The 14,878-nt window shown below is 37.8% G+C and overlaps 2 long non-coding RNA genes across 3 annotated transcripts; both read left to right on the top strand.

The window, feature by feature from the left end:
- The first annotated feature begins 4,484 nt into the window (after positions 1-4,484).
- Positions 4,485-6,404, top strand: LOC145434302 (uncharacterized). The gene is made up of 3 exons (XR_013913323.1): positions 4,485-4,856; positions 5,990-6,044; positions 6,323-6,404. It is a non-coding gene; the product is annotated as an uncharacterized LOC145434302 (long non-coding RNA).
- Positions 6,405-6,782: 378 nt separating this feature from the next.
- On the top strand, positions 6,783-9,685 carry LOC145434301 (uncharacterized). Of its 2 annotated transcripts, none has more exons than XR_013913321.1 (5): positions 6,783-6,923; positions 7,307-7,426; positions 7,988-8,177; positions 8,667-8,765; positions 9,134-9,685. It is a non-coding gene; the product is annotated as an uncharacterized LOC145434301 (long non-coding RNA). The 2 variants fall into 2 exon arrangements; XR_013913322.1 differs by having other exon boundaries at positions 6,798-6,923; positions 7,313-7,426.
- The last annotated feature ends 5,193 nt before the right edge of the window (positions 9,686-14,878 follow it).

Below are 14,878 nucleotides of genomic sequence, written 5' to 3' on the forward strand. Positions count from 1 at the left end.
AACATTTAACGAGTTAACATTTCTCAAGAGTTACCTTAGACTCGAATTGAAATTTTATTAGCCAATTTCTATTATCGATGATGACGTAACACGAAGTAAAATTGTAAATACGAGAGAGAATAGATGCGAATGGTGTAATTTAATGAACGATTTTCAAAAGATGAACGAATTCATTTTGCTGACATAGACTAGCTTGGCGAATTGCAATGGTTGTAGTTCAAGAGCAGACAAATGAAATAGATTGCGACCCGTTCGCCAAGATAGAGAACTTATCATACGGTAATTTGCAGCACATGCTGGGGTTTCGAGCAAATGAATACCAATGGCAGAGTTTTAGTAATGTCCTGATTGTAGTATGACGTCACAAAGAGTAAAGTAGAATTATTCATGTGTATTCAGAGGTTATGTAGCGTCTCTTCATATCATAATCATATCCAATGAGTGTGGTGTGCGGAACTGAGATCAGGAATCGTGTAAGAGTTAGCCTATAAAATAAGCCCCTCTTTACAATTCCCAAGTATCGTTATTCAGAAACCCGCCATGACAGCCGTATGGCAAGGATGATGAAATTTTATGTTATGTAACATTTCTATAATTGCACGTCTCCCATATTATATAAATGATATGGCACGTCTATTATCACTTGAGCGTGACGAATATGAAAGATAGCATGCTTGTAATCTAAACTCGTGAATGCCAAATGTTGTGATGTTGACTTAAATCTCTAGAACTAGAGCGATAACTAAAATTATATACAGCATGTTGTAATTACTGCTTATTAAAATTCGAATGACGCTTTCCAATGTTGATAAATATATACATCTTTCATCACACCATTATCAGGCTGCATATGAGCTATATATGGCAAGATGTTTGTCTGCAGCCATTGCACGGAAAATATGATTGGACATTCCAAGTTCTGCAAAGATTTTCCCGTTATAAAGTAAGAATCACTAGTAGATGTACAAAATCGGTCACAAGATTTTCAAATTGATCAAGTGATATGTATTTGACTACTTCCAATTGTACTCGAGCAGTATCGGAAGAGTATCATTAATCATTACTGACGACTCCATTAGGTGGACCGATAAATATCACGACATGGGCTCAGGGAGGAAAGATGGTAATAATGTATGTAAGTGCCAATACCATTGACAACATTCATTCATTACTAGGGCAAGTTTTTGCAACTTTTGCAAATTTTTTTACAGCTTCCGGCAGCTTCCTAGATACGTAGAATCTATTAACTATGATGTCTTAAGCGGTTAGGACGGATTTTATAGTGCAACTTTTTGCAGCTTTTCTCCATTTTTCATGCCAATTTTTACTGCAACTTTTATCAAATATTGCGTAAAAATGTAAAGGAGTGATTCAAAAATATGATATAAACTATTTCTAGTATGGTTCTATTATCTTTGATTTGCATAACAAAGAGCTGTATGATGGGTTAGCGGCATCTCACTATTATATATGTCACAATGACTTGCAAGCAAGAAGTTCAACTACCTCTGCCAAGCACGGCCGTGCCCGAACAATATGTAAACAGATCACTATATTAATTATGTCGTTTAAATTTCAGACAGTTTCCCATTTCACGAACGCCCAGGCGAGACTTTCGACAATTATATTTTCACTGGGTCACCTGCTTCAGGCTTTTGATTTTGTTATAGTCGCCAAGAGTGAGTTTTTCTTCAATGCCTTGGGCTAAGTTTGCAGACCTAGGGGGTTTGGGGTGTGGTACTTGACCTGTTTCAGGGGGTGGGGTTATCGGTATGCTGTTTGGCTTTTTTGGGGCAAATTATTCCCTCATTGCGTCATTTTCTTGCTGTGTACCGGAGAAAAATATAATTTTTGGCGGTCTCGCCAAATTTAACAGCTCTGCAGGAACTAGGCTATACAACGGAACCTTTCGAGTGTCTCATACCCTAATAATTTAACAAAAATTATAAATGCAACTTTTTCCGCAAATTTTGTTAAAATTAAGTTCAACTTTCTCGCGATTTTAGTGCATCAAAAACGTGCGCTATTCATTACCTCTGACATTTTTCCCGCTTGCGCGATTGAATAGTGGCCGACCGTAATAAATAGATGACATGGAGTTCGAAGAATGCCATGTTTGCTCAAAGTGAAGATTGAGCATGGTGCTATAGTTGCATTAAACGTTTTCGTTAATCTGGAGCGAAACCTTGTCTGCGGAAGAGATGAAATCCGCCCGAGTACTTTGCGCCCGAACCCGAAGGTTGATTGCAAACCAGATTGAAACCTGAGAACGATAATACGCAGGACCGAAACAGGAATTTTTCATCCCCCTCGGGCTCTTGGGCTTTTCTATAGCGTGATCAACTGAACGTCTGTAGGGCTTAGCCGCTCCCCCAGACCCTACCCATTACAGAACCGGCCTTTTCAACACTATTCTCGGTGTACATTTGCAAATTCATGACTGGATTTCGTCCATAGTATTGATAATCGCATATATTATTACTAATCATTTTGGTTCCTCTTTCCGTCATCGTGTTCAGATATAACGGAAAAGCTGAGGGAGGTGGTATCTTCGAAAATTTAGGGCACATATAATCAGAGGGGTATGAGCATGGTATTTCGTTGAAAATGCCGCCCAAATTTTGAAATAGTTTCAATCTTTTCATTGATATTTAGTGGAAATCATGTTGTGTTGACTAAAAAAAGGCCATCACATCACATTTTGCCGCCCCCTTGCTAGGGCTGTTCAAAAATAACTTTTTTTCCGGATTCCAGCCATTCAGTGATTAAATTGTCAGGTTACCTTAAAAACGCTGCACACCAAATTTGGTTCAATTCTAACAAGTATAGGGCTCCGCGGATCCAATTGAAATTTTTAATTTATACAGGAAAATTGAAAAATAAAATTTTTCAAATTTTTCTGTCAACACCATGAAATTGTTGAGCTGTCTTCAGAGACGATGCAAAAAAAAATTTGACTCAATTCGGACTAGTAGAAGTGGAGTTATTGGAGTTTTTCGTTGATAATTCTCCAATTATCCTTGATTGGTGGATAATCCGAGAATTATCAACGAAAAACTCAAATAACTCCGCTTCTACTGGTTGGAATTGACTCAAATTTCATTTGCATGGTCTTTGAAGACATCTCAACATTTTCATGGGGTTGAAAGAAAAATTTGAAATTTTTTTTTTAATTGCACGTAGTAAATTAAAATTTTTAATTGGCTCTGCGGACGCTTAGACATGTTCGAATTGAACCAAATTTGGTGTGCAGCCTTTGTTGTGGCAACCTGACAATTTAATCAGTGAATGGCTGGAATCAGGGAAAAAAAGTTATTTTTGAACAGCCCTCTTGCAGCCTACCGCCATTGGCGCAGAGCCATAAGCGCCAAGTGGCTGCTACACCACTGCGTATAATTATTAATTATAACATCTTAGGAAGGGATCGTTGCTATTAATACGTTGTTATATTTTGTTATGTGGTGACATCCCGTCTGCTACATAGTCAAGAGATATTGTAATCATCCAAACGTACCAAACTAAACTACAAGAAAAAGTAATTTCGTGAGACACAAATTGTCATTTTATCCCGGGGCTCATACTATACCTTTGCGGGCGAACCGTGTGGGATTCGTATTGTGTGGCTCCGATTGTGAGGAGCGGACTATATTCGTCGTCGGCTATTCAGGCCAAGGGAAAATGGACAATTCGATATATATATCGAAAGTTTCAGTCAATATGAAACGGTAATTTCTGCCAATGTCTGTTTGGTAGCACACTTCGCGGATTTGCATGTTGGTCGAAACTGCATATGTCTTGATATGTCGCGGCGCGGTAATGGCCGGCACCGAAACACTTATTCCTATAAATTATGCTCATTTATTTCTTGGGGGCGATACCTCTATTAAAATCAAGATATATAGAGTAGAGCCCGACCGATTATCGGTTCGCCGATAATATCGAGTCGATATCACACTTTGAAAGAATTATCGGTATCGGCCATTGGAGGTGAAAAAATATTGGCAATTTTCGTGACGTCACAACATGGTGGTAGGAATACAAAAAACTATAATCCTTGACCGCTAGACTGGGATATTGCTATATTTCACATAATAGCTTACACTTTCAAGGTGTTCGCAGCCTTTCTAATGCATTTCATGTTTGAGTATGACAATGGCTGTAAGGCTGTTGAAATAAATGCTTTTAAGTTTCGAGAATGCGCCTTTTGAGGTAGATTTCACCCAGGGGCGTAGCCAGGGGGGTGTTTCGGGTGTCCAAACACCCCCCTTTCCAAACTAGAATATTCCCCCTTTTTAATCGCAAATCTAAAGGTACTATTTCATGGCATAACCACGCATTCGTACACTGTAAATCCGCAAGGTCGTATTGAACACTTCATAACACTTTTTTCTGCGTACAGACACATTTTTTTGGCATATAAACGCATTGGGCCATTATCGTCGCAACGCTTCTGCGTATTTCTCCGTTTACATGTAACACTTCGCCACTGCGGCTTATTTTCACGAAAATATATACTTGGTAATTTATCATCAATTTTGCATTCATAAACCATCGCTACGTTTGGAGATCACATTAAATCACGGTATATGTAAAATAATATTACTCACTTGACCCAACACTAAGTTTAAGGGTAATATTTCAATGAAATATACATATTTCCCTGTGACGCAGAGGGGTCACAACCTTCGTTACGGTAGAGCGCGCTCGATTTCAGTTTGGATTTGAATTGGTGGTTCCTGGTTCGTCAGGCTTCAGGCAGAGAGTAGGGTACACGAAAAAACTTGGCGAAATGGATATATCGAAGCAGTTTCTGCTACCTGATGGCGTAAAGGATCATAACATCCATGTACTGTAAGGTATGGAAATGCGGTAAATGTTATTGAATGTATGTAATGTGAGAATAGTCATAAAATTAACTCGCTTTGACATTGCAGTAACGTCGTTTGTTTTAGATGTTTTAGCAGGCTACTGATATCCCTTATTCATATGAATGTTCTTTAGATGTTTTGTAGGATATGATTCGTCTGATATTATTGCTGTATGATCGAGCTTCAAATCTGATAATATACCAGGCTGCGACCAGGTCCAGTACTACGGTACTGATGGGAAGCTGCTATAAAAGTAAATTTTTTGACATATGGATAAAGGGATGTTCTCTCTATCCACACTGAAATATCACTATGTAGGCGATATTGTGGTCCATTGTGGACAAGTACTGCAATGTCAGCAATTGAATGCCGGTATGACAGTCATGCAACGGTTTTGATTGTTTTTCAACTGCAACACATTTTACACTGTAGGCCTACTGTTTATTCCAAGTGGTAAGGTGTTAACTGAAGCGATTTTTTTTTGACATGTCAAAATAGGTCAGAATTCTGTCAAAATTGTACCGTTAGGTCAAAAATTGCCAAAATTCTTTACAAAATCAAAATTTTGTTGGCAACTTGCATTTCGTTTGTATCATAGATGATTGCACTGTCGGTGAACTTATCATTTTACAATTTAAATCTTGTAGCCTACTTTATAGTCCTACCGTTGTAGTCGGACCATCGTCTGCTCATTGTGAATCATTAACTGTCAAATGAAACGAATACTCAACGTAGCCTATTGCACTATCCTAACTGAAGCAAGACTGCGTGGGCATTGGTTCTTCTATTAGAAACCGTATGATGAATAATTGCGATGTAGACAACTTTGTCATAATGAGAGAGAGAGTGCAGTGTACGCACAACTTCAGTGTTGCCGGCCAACAACTGCAGCTGGTGAACATTCTTTCTTCATTCTTGCCAAGCCACTTAGTTAAGACAGACACTTTCTACCCGAAAATGTAGGAAAGTATCTTTCGTTGTACTACAACAAATTTTTAATTATTTCTACCATAATACGAGATGTAACTAATACTAGAACTATTCATGGGTCCAGATTTCGATAAAATAAGTTCTTTTTCATGTAAAAATTTGTCAATTTTTATGCTAAAAGATTTTTTCAGGTCAAATTACTTCGGAAGAACAGACAGCTCCAGCCAGAAATAAAGATAAGTTCCGGTAATACAATTCTAACACCATGTGAGAAACACCTAATTTAAGTACATGGGGTCAAAATTAAGTTTTTCATCATCAAAATATGTGTGAATTTGAATTTTTTAGTCAAAGTCTTACCTTTTTAGGTCCAAAAAATCGCCCCAATAATAGCACAGCCAAACAAACAATCTTTTCAACAAACCATGGATCACAAGGGGTAGTATTTGTTTTGCCCAATCCCCAAATTTGACTTTTCCGAGTTTAATTGTGATACGGTAACTGAACTAAACTCTATTTTGCAGGTAGTATGTATTGAACTTGGCACCTTTTTGAAATGCATTTGCTGTATGGAATACTGGTAAGCATCACGGTGTTTTGTAAGTGAACTGGTATAGGCTATCCTTAGAGAATGAATTTGATTCTGTTGCAATCGGTTATCTTTGTGATAAAGATTTTTATGAATGTTTGCTGGTAAAATTTCACAAAAATTGTTAACAATCCAGGAAGTATACTAACTGTGCCAGAGTAAATTTGGTGGTAAGGTCATGTGCAACTTTCCATTCCATTACTCAATTATTCTATGAAATACACCCTTCTGTCACGCACAACTTATTGCAGAAAAAAAAACTGTATCCAGTATGATATCTGCGTGATTACTGAGCAGTTCATTTGTATTGCGAATTTTGGCAACAAATATTTCTTTTCAATAGTCTTGGATTGATCATCAAATTCGTTCAACTGATGTCCACTCTTTAAAAAGAGCCCTCTGGGTCTACCGTGCCTGCGCTATCAGCCAATGTTGACAGTGACGTGAGGAGTCGTTCGTAACGGGTTTTGTGCCGGCACAGTCATCTTATGTGATACAGACCTTTGTCTCAAGAGCCCATGGATACATGTGATTATGTAAGCCTATTTTTTCATTTTATATATCACCATTGATTATGTAATTTGCTGGTTTTTGCAGTCCTACTTTTCTTACGAACTATCTCGCAGAGTAGCTTACGGGCTATTCGATATGAGCTGAAAAAGGCTTCATCTGTGTACACTGTACAGTGTACAGTACAGTGTACACTGAACACTGAACAGAGATGTAGTTGAACGTAATGAGCTCGTGTATCTTGTACTTTAACTATTGCTTACTGAACTATAATGGGCTAGGTCAGTGGTTCTCAACCTGGGGGGCTGAGCAACTCTCCTGCGCTTCTGTAACCTATCTGTGTGAAATATTTATATTTACTTCTGCATCAAATTTACAATTTTCCTTTGTAATGTTTCGTATTTTCTAGGAGCAGCATTTGGATTTGACCAGTAAAAAAAAGATCCGCCATGGCACGCCACGAATCAGGGACTCATCAAGCCTGGGTTGCGGCTGATGGAAAGAATATGAAAAATGCCCTAATGTGCAGGTAGTATGTATTGCAATTGGCACCTTCTTGAAATGCATTTGTTGTTTAAAATACTGGTAAGCATCGCGGTATTTCGTAAGTAAACTGGTATGTCCTTAGATAATGAATTTGATTCTGCTGCATTCGGTTATTTTTATGAATGTTTGCTGGTAAAATTCCACTAAAATGATTACCAATCCAGGAAAGTATGCTACTCGTGCTGTAGTAAAATTGGTGGTACGGTCACATGCAACTTTAACTTTCCATTACAATAATTATTTGTTCTATGAAAGACACCCTTTTGTCACATACAAATGTATCCAGTGTGATATCTGCGTAATACTGAATGCCGATGACGTCATATTTTGTGATACGATTTTGATGTACAACGTTCTTTCGAGTTCACTACTAGTTGCTGACAATTACCCCTGACGAGTCTCAGCCGAAAATATTCGGGCTCATTTCAATATGCATATACTATTCAATTTTATATTGAAGTTTTGCACCTCGAAGAAGCTGTTCGAATATTGAATAGTTCCCTTGTATTGCAAATTTTTGAAACAAGTATTTTCTTTTCAACAGTCTTGGATTGATCTTCAAATTCATCCAACTGGTGTCGACTCTTCGAAGAGACCCCCTGGTTCTACCGTGCCTGTGCTAACAGACAATGTTGATAGTGACGTGAGGAGTCATCTGAACGGATTTTGTGCCGGTGCAGTCATCTTTTGCGATAATACTTTTGCCTCAAGAACCCATGGAAACATGTGATCATGTAAGTCTATTTATTCATTTCATATATCACCATTGATCATGTAATGTGCTGGTTTTTGCAGTCCTAATTTTCTTAATAACTATCTATATATGCGATATGAGCTGAAGAGAGGCTTGATCTGTGTACATTGAATAGAGGTGTTCTTGAATGTAAAGAGCTGGGGTAACTTGTATTTAAACTACTGCTTACTGAACTATACTTGGAACATCAAATTGAGATCATTTCCCATTTCGTGCTACTTACAAATAATTTCGTTATTAAATTTAATCAGGAAGGAAGTATTTTGAAAGATTGAGAACAATTGCAATTACTGCAATGAAGGAAAAGTATTCAACACCATCGATAAGATGTCACAAAGTTTTTTTGTACTAAAGACAATCAATGTGTCCTTTGTCTGGTCAATTATTGTAATGGAAATCCAAACCCATAGGAATAACGATTCTACTATATTTATTTTCGGATCTTGTTTGTAATCAATTACATTTTCAGCAAAACGAGGTTGATGAAGTCAACTGTCTTCTTCTCCAAGCCAAATTGAGAGACAAGCTAATACAATCCAAGACCCAAGCGCATGTCTTATTGAAACAGGTATCGTAATCTTTCTGTTTTGTGGACCATACAAATTTACATAGACTGTTCGTAGACGTACATAGACGTTCTGCTATAAATTTCATTCTGAGTTACAGTTCTGCATTCTCACTGTGGCCTGTGCGTCTGAATGTCAATGTAAATGTCAAAATGGCCGAATTGAAAAAAGCGCAGACCTAATTCAAGATATTTTTATTAGTCGTTATGCGAATTTTAGTCCTTCTCGGTGATAGGATTTCACATGTACCCGAGCGCCTTTCCTGCGCTTGTGTAACCTGCATGTGTGAAATAGTTATATTTATTTTTGCATAAAATTTTGAATTTTCATTGACATATTCAAAACTTTGGAATTTAATCACATTTTCAAGGAGCACAACTTGGAGTCGACCAGTAGAAAAGAAGCAAACACCATGGCACGCCACGAATCAGAGATTGACAGATCCTGGATTGCAGCTGATGCCAAGAATATAAAACTGCTTCAGTGAAAATGAAGTATTCAGAAACATTGTTGACGTTTTGAGCTACTATGCATTGGATTGTCATACCCTGAAGGAGTGGTTCTCAAACAGGAGAAAGCATTTGAAGGGGCGTGAACCCGCTGTCAACTAAAATCTTTTTCGCACATGGCAGCTTCTACTTATTTCTCTATGTATGGTCAGAATTTAATATTTGAATATTCTCTCATCAACAACTATTACCGTCACTGCCATCCAACTATCAGTTGGGATTTCTAGCGTTCAGGTTGCTTTTTTTAATTTCATGATACGACGATAAGGGGTGTGTGAAATTTTTTTGCTATCATAACGGGGCGTGTCCAAATATGTTCAAGAACCAGTGCCCTAATGACTTCCAGATTTCATATTTTGCAGCAGACTGGCAAATAACAACAAAATCTATTCTGTAGATCTGCAAAATTTGTATGGACTCAAAGAAACGATTTCTTTGTTATTTAAACAAAAGTGATAGGCATTAACCTGATATAAATCCTTGTAATGCAAGCCCAAGAATATTTTTGATGCCTGGTTAGCGGGCCCAATTTCATTAAGAGTAAAAAAATACTTTGTTACTTGTTTATCGTGGTAGTGGTAGTGAAACTGATATATTCATTGATTGTTTTTTTACAATAAAATTAGAAATTTACAAGCCATAATTTGATCAATTATAAATATGTTTTAATGATTTGTGTTGATCATGTTTTCCGCTAACGGACGTAACCAATGAATTTGATTCCACGCCATTGTCACAAAAGTTGAAGATACTAAATGATATTTTGTTATCACTATCCCTAATTCCCTATGCATTCATTTTCATGATTGAACGAGTTGCATGATATTTGTAGTGAGTTTGCTCTTGATCATTTGTGATGTTCGTGATTTCATGGAGTATTCCGGAAACATTTTCAACTGCTGATCTGAATTTATGAAACCCTGTCACAGCAGCTATTGGAAATTTCAATGTTTGCACGTATTTAATCACCCATGTTGGGTATTATAAGCGTCATCTATTCATGAATCAATAAAATCTGATTTTATTTTGAGCCCTGCGTTCCGGTGACTAGTCAACCAGCTACTTTGAGGCTGAACACTTTTTAGGTAAACACTTTTAATTTAAACACTTCGCAACACTTCTAGGCGTTCAATTTTTGGATCACGTTTCGTGTTCAGTTTTCCGGGTTGAGCAACACTTCAGAATTTACAGTGTAATTGATGCACGGCGAGCGTTTTCACTGGACGATCAGTGCCAATGTGCCCTTTATCTCCGATTTTTTTCTCGTCTGTGATAACGAGAGTACTTCAGGTGTCATGTTACAACACAGCGGGACAACTCGCTATTTCGCGTTACAAATAAATATGATATCTTGCCATGTTTTAATCAAATGCCCAATGCGGAATCTGTTTGAAACATGAATGAATTTGATACAACTCGGTTGTGTGAGTAACGACTGCCCGGTGCCCGCCTTTCAGTGCTATGGTATCTCGGAGTCTTGTCCTGCTTTCACACATTCAGCCAAAAATAGAAACAATCATAAACGCATCGGAGGCGCGAAAAATTAGGTATTTCAGCGATTGGCTATGTATTACAGTTCTATAAATGTTCGATGTAATGTGGTAATAACGAGATGATATAGTCCTGCGTAATCCACATTTGTCTCTTTTGCATCGTAATCCAATTAAGGAATGCTTTTTCGAATACTAGCCTGAGCCTAAGCCTGGGCCTGAGACGGGCTACTGACATCAACGATTGCATCGCGCTTTTGCACACATTTGGTCTTTACTCTTTACCATCCCAATTCCCAACATAGAAAAAATGCTACATCAATTTAGCGAACGATACTATGTTGAATCAAGACTCATCATGGTGCATAATTTGAATTAATCCAGATCCGCAGAAACGATCTGTGAACATTTCATAGCAAAGGCGAAGGTGTATTTGCGCGAATATTAAACCATGACAATTATGAGATGTGTTAGAGGACGAGTAACGATTAGCAAGACGGGCAGTCGTTACTCCAGCAACCAAGCTAGTTCATCGCCACTTTCATCAATAAATAAGAGATTCCGCATTCAACATTATTATTTGTGAAATCTGTTATGATACCCGACACGAGGTCGCGTTCTTCGCGCGAAACGGCAATATCTCTGGCTGTATTGTAACTTGATCACGCTGGTCACTTTTGGTAATTAAGGACAAGTTATGTCTGTTTCTGCTGTTATCTCAGCTGACCAGTTGTGGTGCTATATTGTAATAATACAACTGGGTTACGAGGATGAGTTACGGGCCTAAATAAAAAAGATCGGAACGTCGAGCGGGCGTTACATCGAACTGAATCATGTCACAACTTCTCATGATGTATCAGATTCCGACTGCATATATTAACATTCGTGAATCTGGTTATGGTACCATATTAAGGGGCTAGGCTACCCCTCGAAGTGGGAAATCAGTCATATACCATAACTTTGATACCAATGAAGCAATCTTTCTGAAATTTTGACACAACGTGCTGTGTTGGACATTCGAACTTTGGTGAAAATTTGGTGAAAAATGGTCAACGTTTTTTGACTTTCATCCGATTTTATGGTTTTTCAAACTATTTTTTTGTGAAAATTTTCGGGCAAAATTTTTGAGTGATATTTTTTCTTGGTGCTTATAATAGATTCAAATTACCCCAAATTTCCGGATGAAACTCTTTTTTTTTCAACAATGGTTATTCTCTGGAAAAAAAATTTGAAAATTAAAAACAAATAAAAATTTTTGCAAATTTTTGAGTTGGATGAACCTAAAGGGAGGGACCCTTCACTTATAAAACAAAATAAACAGTTTCATCCGGAGAAGCATCCCAAGTTACATATACCTGCAAATTTTCCTGTTGATTGGACGATTTTCTCTGCCTCAAAAATGATTCATAACTTTCAAGGTACGAAAAATTGAAAATTTTGAGAAAAAGCCACTTTAATTTCGTATCATGTAAAAGTCACATTATCACTCTGAAAATCCAAACTTTCACACAGTTAATAGTCTAAAAAGCGCCAAGATGCTATATTTTCCTTCTGTATTGCCATGTTTTCTGCTTTTGACAGCCCTGTCCATTCGTTCACAGTTCTGAATGAGTAGATTTCCATTCTTTGACTTTCCATTCCCCCCCCCTTGATTTCCCACGTTTTGCAATAGTCGCTCAACAGTCGACCATAAAACAGTGAATGAGAATGGCTCGAACAAAATCCGATTCCGTGGTCAATTGCATGTCTTGACAAATGCCATGACACATCAAATGACACTGTGATAGATGTGACACTCCAATCCAGCCTCTAACAGTGATCAATATCAGCTTTGATTGACAAAAAACAGTCACCAAATCCAGTCACTGAGAACCTACGAACCACCAGCTGCAAAGTGCTGAGACCGGCATACCGTTTGTTTTGATCTGTTGTAACGCATCGTTAATTACACCATAGATATCCTCAAAAGCCCTAGATCGACAGCGACGTGCGTAGGTAATTAGGGCTCGGATATTCGCGGTGGTTGTAGCCGAGTTCACAATTATGGGGGGAAATTGACTACATGGTCTCATGAAAAAATCAATTTGTGACACTTAGGTGAATCCAATCATTATAATACTTGGGTATATGAAAGATGACATCTAATACAACAAATATCCACAATAAAAAAAATTGATACTTTTTCAATTTCTGGGGTAGCCTAGCCCTGCCGAGGCCGCTACTCATCTGAATGCGAAATTATAAGATCTCCCGCTGCTGCGTTGACTGAAATATGATCTGCGCGCGCCTGTTGTCGATGTCGTAACTTGCTCTCAGTAGTTAGAGGCGCGCATACGAAGAGACGTACTCGGGCTGCTAGAGATTGTAGCGTACGACATTGGCGGTATATTTTGCTATAACAGGGCTATGTATATGCGTATAGAGTAGGCTTACCATACGTCCTCTTTTAAGAGGATTTGTCCTCTTTTTTGACTTTTTTGAAAGCGTCCTCGGAGGACCCCCTTTTGTTCTCTTTTTTGAGATTTAGTCCTCTTTTTTGAAAATTTAGGTCAGATTTAGAGCAGATTGCGAGTGATATGACGCAAATTAGCACAGAAGTGACGCTCCGGCGGGTATTTCGGATTGAAAAACGTTTTTTTTTTTTTTTTTTAGTCATCCACCTGGCAATGTGGAGAGAAAAACGTTTTTTTGATCTCTGGGCGGAATAGATGACCTTTTTTTTTTCAAGTCAACCGATCGCGAAGTGGTAAAAATTAACCGGTTTTTGAGAATTCTACTCCGGTTTTGCAAGTTGCAAATTTCTGAAAAAGTGTCCTCTTTTTAGATTTCCAAAATATGGTAAGCCTAGTATAGAGTTGTTAACATATGAGCGAGATTATCTGATTCCTGTATTAGAAGCACTTGTGCATACAATTAGCCTGATAAATCGGGTATAATTCAGAACATCCTTTGTCGACAAAACACCCCCCTTTACTTTAGAACACCCCCCTTTATTCTCGGCTGGCTACGCCCCTTTCACCTAATTTGAATATCGACTGAATATATCGGTGTTATCGGTGAAGGTGTTAGATATCGGTTCTATCGGTATCGGCCCAAAAATCCAATATCGGTCGGGCTCAAATAGATTTTGAATCGCGAGAAGCGCGAAGTTTAAGAAATCTCTCACAAAATACTCTCAGATTTATATTGATTTACGAAATAATTTTGGGCCCCCTTAGAGCTCGCCTCCATAGTTTGATTAACTGAGTGGTCACTCGACCTGATTTAAGCCCGGAAGACTTTCGGAAGTTGAGCTCAACTACATACTAAAGATTCGCTTCGCGAGTTTTATGATGTATGCACGAAGGGGATAGCTTGCTCATAAAGTATGCGATGCATGCTGCCTTGTTTAGAACTGAATTTAAACGTATTTCAATGCTATCGTGAGTTGAAGTAAGTCGATACAGCCATTTCCTTGCTAACCTCTTCTCAATACACCTTTGAGTACTTACTGATTCACTATTAGACGTATATTTCAGTGAAACTTGAGTTTCTCATAATATTGTTATTTGGTTGATCTTGCTCTCCTTATGACATCATATTCCAAAATGGATGCAACTTTAACTGCGGCGAGTACTGATGACTGATGAGCTGATACTGCTCATTGTCAGTGCTTGTTAGAAATGTGATATAAGAAACGATTTATTTACTATCATCACACGAAAAACAAGCAGTTTGATGGGATGTTAAAGGTATAAATGGCAGGATAGTCTGATAGATATAACAACAGCATTTTGAATTTCCACGAAAATATAGGCTACTTTTAAGCAGCGTTGCCACTCGAGATTCGTGAAAAATACTAGATTTGCCAACTAAATAACACTATCGACAAAAAATACACTGGTTTTGAAATTTAGGCCAAAACTATTGAGTAAATCATGAACGACAAAGAAAATGATGTGATTAACAACAATAACATCACGATTATACTCAGTAAATGACAAAATTAGCACGTTTGTGCAATCTTTCGACATCTGACAATATTGCCAGGTATTTTATTTCCCCATAACAAAATTTTACTTCAGTTCAGATCAAAAGTAAAAACGCAAGAATATGAAAATCGGTGGAACATAATAC

The sequence above is a fragment of the Botryllus schlosseri genome, chromosome 2 (assembly GCF_051294905.1).
Source record: "Botryllus schlosseri isolate E-star chromosome 2, Bs_hap1, whole genome shotgun sequence".
In the NCBI taxonomy this organism is placed as follows: domain Eukaryota; kingdom Metazoa; phylum Chordata; class Ascidiacea; order Stolidobranchia; family Styelidae; genus Botryllus; species Botryllus schlosseri.